The sequence below is a fragment of the Phocoena sinus genome, chromosome 14 (assembly GCF_008692025.1).
Source record: "Phocoena sinus isolate mPhoSin1 chromosome 14, mPhoSin1.pri, whole genome shotgun sequence".
Taxonomy (NCBI): Eukaryota; Metazoa; Chordata; class Mammalia; order Artiodactyla; family Phocoenidae; genus Phocoena; species Phocoena sinus.
The window spans coordinates 10,893,073-10,898,504 of record NC_045776.1 but is presented as its reverse complement, the minus strand read 5'-3'; the positions used below and the strand labels follow the sequence as shown (position 1 = coordinate 10,898,504).

At 39.8% G+C, this 5,432-nt stretch overlaps 1 pseudogene; it reads right to left on the bottom strand.

Moving 5' to 3' along the window:
• Positions 1–272: 272 nt before the first annotated feature.
• Positions 273–1,598, bottom strand: LOC116738989 (annotated as a pseudogene).
• Positions 1,599–5,432: the final 3,834 nt, after the last annotated feature.

Sequence of the window (5,432 nt, the reverse complement as noted above, 5' to 3'; positions counted from 1 at the left end):
AGGTATAATTGACCTATAACATTATATTAGTTCCAGGTGTACAAATAATGATTTGCTATTTGTATACATGGTGAAATGATCACCACAATAAGTCTAGTTGACATGTGTCATCATACATAGTTACAACATTTGTTTTTCTGGTGTGAGAACTTTTAAGACCTACTCTTTTTTTTTTTTTTTTTTTTATGTTTCTCACTTCTCTTTGATCAGGTCTTTATTCAAAATTAGCCGTCCAAAATGATTTGACCTTTGCCGAATAAGCAAATTTAAGTTTATGCCGCGGCCTTCTTTTCCTCTGTGGTGGGTTTCTTTTCTGCAGGCTTCTTTTTAGCGGGCTTCTTTTCAGCTGCTTGTTTCTTGGTCACTAGGGACTTTTTTCCCGCCAAAGCCTTTGGCTTCTTCAGCTTCTTAACGCAAACAGCCTCCTTTCCCTTCTTGCCCACCACAGGCTCCTTGCCTGGAACCCCCTTCTCATCTGATTTGGCTTCCAGTGCCGCTGCTGCCCTATCCATCCGGATTTTGTGGTTCCTGGCCTGGCGAAGGATGGTGTTCCGGCGCGTGGTCTTTGCATATGGGTTTAGCTTCAACATGATTCTCAGGTTTTTCAGTGGATTCTTCTTCAGGACTCTGCAATGAATCTTCTTGCGTGGTGCTCGCAGGGCTCTTTGGATCTCTGGGCTTTTCACGATTCTGCTAAGGTCTGTATTGAGCATCTTGTGCATGGGGAAGTGGTAGTTACTCTTGAGGGGAGCAGCTTTACACCAAGTGCCATACGGCTCCTCTTACTTGCGGAAAGCACTTTCAGTCCAAATGCAGAAACGTCTCACATGCCCCCCAGGAGCAAGTTTCAAAATGTTCAGTTTGCTTATATTAAGCAGAGTAGTTCCAGGGATGTTTCTGAAGGCCTTGATGATACCGTTGTCCTCATTATAGACGATGCAGGGTCCCCTGCGCTGGAAACGGCGACGGTTTCTCACTTTGCCTTTGCCAGGTCTCATTCGCTGCGAGCTGTAGGCCTTTTTTGATATCATTCCTGGCCTTAAGGTTCTTCCGAAGCAAAACAGCCTCCTTGGTCTTCTTGTAGCCTTCAACTTTATCTTCAACTACCAAAGGAAGTTCAGGAACTTCCTCTATATGATGACCTTTAGACATGGCCAGCGCTGGTAAAGCTGAGGCAGCCAACGCAGAGCAGATGACATGTCGCTTCTGCATTGTATTCAGTCTGCGGTGCCAATGTCGCCAGGTCTTGGTTGGCGCAAATATGCGGCCCCCACGACACATATTTCCCAAAGCACCCTGGCCAGAACAGTGAGTGCCGCCACCTCAAACCCTGGGAATTCGAGCCACAGGCCTGCCAGTACCCCAAGAGTCAGCACTGGTTCGATGACCTGCTAATTCACTGACAGCACAGGGCTGTCTGTTGTTTTTGTGCAAGTTGGTGTGAACAAAGTTCACAATATCTGGTCGAATGGGAGCCTTGAACACAGCAGGCAAAGTGACATTTTTGCCAGCTGACTCCCCCTTTTCAGAGTACACTGATATCAGTGGACGAGCACACGCCATGGCGGGAGAGGAGAAGGCCACGCTCCCCCCAACTCGGCGGCTCCCACAGGAAAAGCAAAATCTACTCTTCTAACAACCTCCAAATATGCAATTTGGTGTTATTAACTATAGTCACCATGCTTTACATTATATCTCCATAATTTTTTAAACCAAGTTAAAAAATATAATCTAATGTGCACGTAAATCGTAATTTAGGCTGATTTTTAAAAATGTCTTTATCTTAATATTCTTTGATATTCTTCTTAATATTGCTTATTACTCTGTTTATCCTTACAATTTTCTATGCAGCATTTGGGTTGTATATTATTGAACAAAAATGAGCAGTTATAATCTGAAATTAGCAATCATTCTAACCCAATGAAAAACATTGATGAACTTTTGATTAAGAATAAATATTAGTTTTATAATAAAAATATCAATATAATTTTGATAAGTAGATCTTTTTGGATAACATTATTAACATTTAGATTATGAGATTACAGTCGGCCCTTGAACAACACAATTTTGACCTGTGGGGGTCCACCTATACACAGATTTTTTTTCTCAGTAGCAGATACTACAGTACTACATGATTTGAGGTTGGTTGAATCCCTGTATGCCAAAACACAGACAAGGAGGAACCACGTATTCAGAGGGCTGGCTATGACTTATATGCAGACTTTTGACTGCACGGAGGGTCAGCACCTCAAATGCTGCATTGTTCAAGGGTCAACAGCAGTATTCCATTTCTTTCTTTTTTTTTATAAGCCTGGTTTTTTTTTTGGTTTTTTTGTTTGTTTTAGATTTGGATTTCTCATATGCGAGAGATCTTGTGGTATTTGTCTTTGTCTGACTTATTTCACTTAGGATAATGCCCTTTAGTCCACCCATGTTGTCATAAATGACAAGATTTTATTCTTTTCTATGGCTGAATAATATTCTATTGTTTCCATGTGTTGACCATTGTAAATAATGCTGCAATGGACGTGGAGGTGCATATATCTTTGCAAGCTTCCTTCAGATAAATACAAAGAAGTGGAATACCTGGATCATATGGTAGTTCTATTTTTAATTTTCTGAGGAACCTCCATACTATTTTCCATAGTGGCTGCGCCAATTTACATTCCCACCAACAGTGCACAAGGGCTCCCTTTTCTCCACATCCTCTCCAACACTTGTTATTTCTTTTCTTTTTGATAACAGCCATTCTAATAGGTGTGAGGTGACACCTCACATAAGACCTGAAACCATAAAACTCCTAGATGAAAATATAGGTGGTCAGCTCCTGACATAGGTCTTGGCAATCATTTTTTAAATCCAACATCAAAAACAGAAGTAACAAAGGCAAAAATCGACAAGTGGGATGACATCAAACCACTTTCATTTCCTCTGCACAGCAAAGGAAACCATTAACAAAATGCAAAGGCAACCTACTGAATGGGAGAAAATATTTTCAAATCATGTATCTGATAAGGAGGGGCTAATATCCAAAATACATAAAGAACTCAAAAGCAAAACAATCACAAACAATTCAAATAAAAATTGGCAGAAGATCTAAATAGATATTTTTCCCAAAGAAGACATACAGATGGCTAACAGGTACACGAAAAGGTGCTCAACATCATTAACCATCAGGAAAATACAAATCACATCCATTTATTTCTAAGGAAAGTGGTACTAGCAATTTTCAAGACTTCTTCAGATTCAAATATGCTAAAGTATGAATGTCTCATGTGTTTTCATCACGTTACATTACAAATTTATAACTTATTCTTTTAAGATTAATTAGAAGCAGTAAGGGCTAGTCTTTTTTTTTTTTTTTTTTTTTTTTTTTTTGGTATGCCGGCCTCTCACTGTTGTGGCCTCTCCCGTTGCGGAGCACAGGCTCCGGACGCGCAGGCTCAGTGGTCATGGCTCACGGGCCCAGCCGCTCCGTGGCATGTGGGGTCTTCCCGGACCGGGGCACGGATATGTGTCCTCTGCATCGGCAGGCGGACTCTCAACCACTGCGCCACCAGTTTTAGTGGTTTCATTGAAATATACACTGAGAAAAAAAGATCTTTTACTGAGGTTCTTTTAAAAGGTATAGTTACTAAATCCTTTGTATTTTTATGACACTAAAATTCTATTCTATATCAAATGAAGCTATATGCAGTTTTTATTGCGTATTTAGAAATAGCTAAAAGAAAAAAAGTTAAATTGCTTAAAAGCTATAATTTACCCAAGACCTTGTGAATTTTAGAAAAGGACCCCTGTTCAAAAGATGTGGCAGCATGCTATACAAAGTAAATACAGTTACTAAAATGATTTAGCATGCCACAGTAAGTTCCATTTGAATTTTGAAAATATATTCTTCTGGTTGTCCAGTTGTACAAAGAAGCTGAAATCAATGCTGAATTTTACATCTCCATCCTCCCAATGCCCAATTTATCCAATAGAACAATATGGCACTTTTAAAAAGTGCATCAGTACTCCTAATCCACCAGGGTTTAATACATCATTTGTGCTGTGCAATGCATAATTCCCTGGTGTTGTAAAAAGTTAATGCTGTTACAAAAAAGTCCCCAACACTCATGGGAGGAATTTATGTATGGGTATTCTCTGCTTTTCAAAAGTTCGCTATACACCACTTCACTTTCACAAAAGACCTACATTAGTACATTAGTACCTGTTTTTGATAATCAAAAGAAATCCGAAGAGGATTTTTGTTTTTACAAAAAATGGTGAAAAGTGAAAATAGCATTCAGGGTTCGTCTTGTAGCAGCTGATGTAGAGGCAGCAGGCACCCCAAACCGTGAGAGTGGCACCTGCAATCTCCTTCCCAGGGAACTAAGCATCTTAGCATCAAGCCACCATAGCTTCGAACTGCATCTGTGAGCATCTGTGCTGTATCTTGATTTGTTTTGTGCCTCCTAGCAAGATATGTCCTTAGGTAATTGCTTCTTTGCTTTATGCCATTTTCCTTCTAAAAGGCTTCATAGAAACGCTCTACTTTAGGATGGCAGGAAAACCTGTACTTGGGTAATCAAGGTGAATAAGAGTTATATCATTTTATTGAGCTATGGCTTTTTGGGTTTAATAAGTACAAAACCTAGAAAATAGGGATCAGTTTTTTATGGTATCTCATCTAATGTTAAAAACCATGTGGAGGACTAGATCTGTATTGCATTTCATGCTGTGCCCCCTGGGAGGACGGGGCCCAATTTAATAAATACATAAAATAAATATTTATGTATATATATCTGAAACATTCTCTGATTAGAAGCCATGTGAGTCTCACTAATAGTGTAAGTACAAATTAAACTAAAAAAAAATCTGTTTCTTCCTTTTCCTCTGTTGGCCCCCTAGTCCCTACCCTAACCCCCAGCTTGTATTTTAAGACCCTTCTTCCCTAGCAAAGATCCCACAAACAAGAATTAGTCTGGTGTATTAATTGGTGAAATTAGTCAGGCTCTTTTTCAGTAAACCAGAACATGTTCTCATCCATTCATATCTCCCTATTGTTCAAATTAGTTGCCTTGGAAATTTAAAGCACCTGATATACTCTGCAAAGATAATCATAATCTCCACTTCCATCGTGGTTATCAGTGACCAAGATGGGCTTAACGGTTCCTTTATCTTAACTAACTTTCAGGCAGGTTTCTTCCTGAGGATAGGCCCCTGACCTCCCCTAGAAAATTTCGTTTAGAACACTTGTGATTGTAAATTCTTCCTCTGCCCCTTTGAGATGGAAATCTTCTCCAACCCAGAAACATTTTGCTCAAAGACCTGGGAGTTACCCCTTTGAAATGTAGTCATCTAAGATAATACGCCTCCTTCCCAGTCTCCGTTGGGGGGCAGCAGCCCAAGTTTGTTAATACGGGACAATTAACAAGCAAAGGTGACCTACT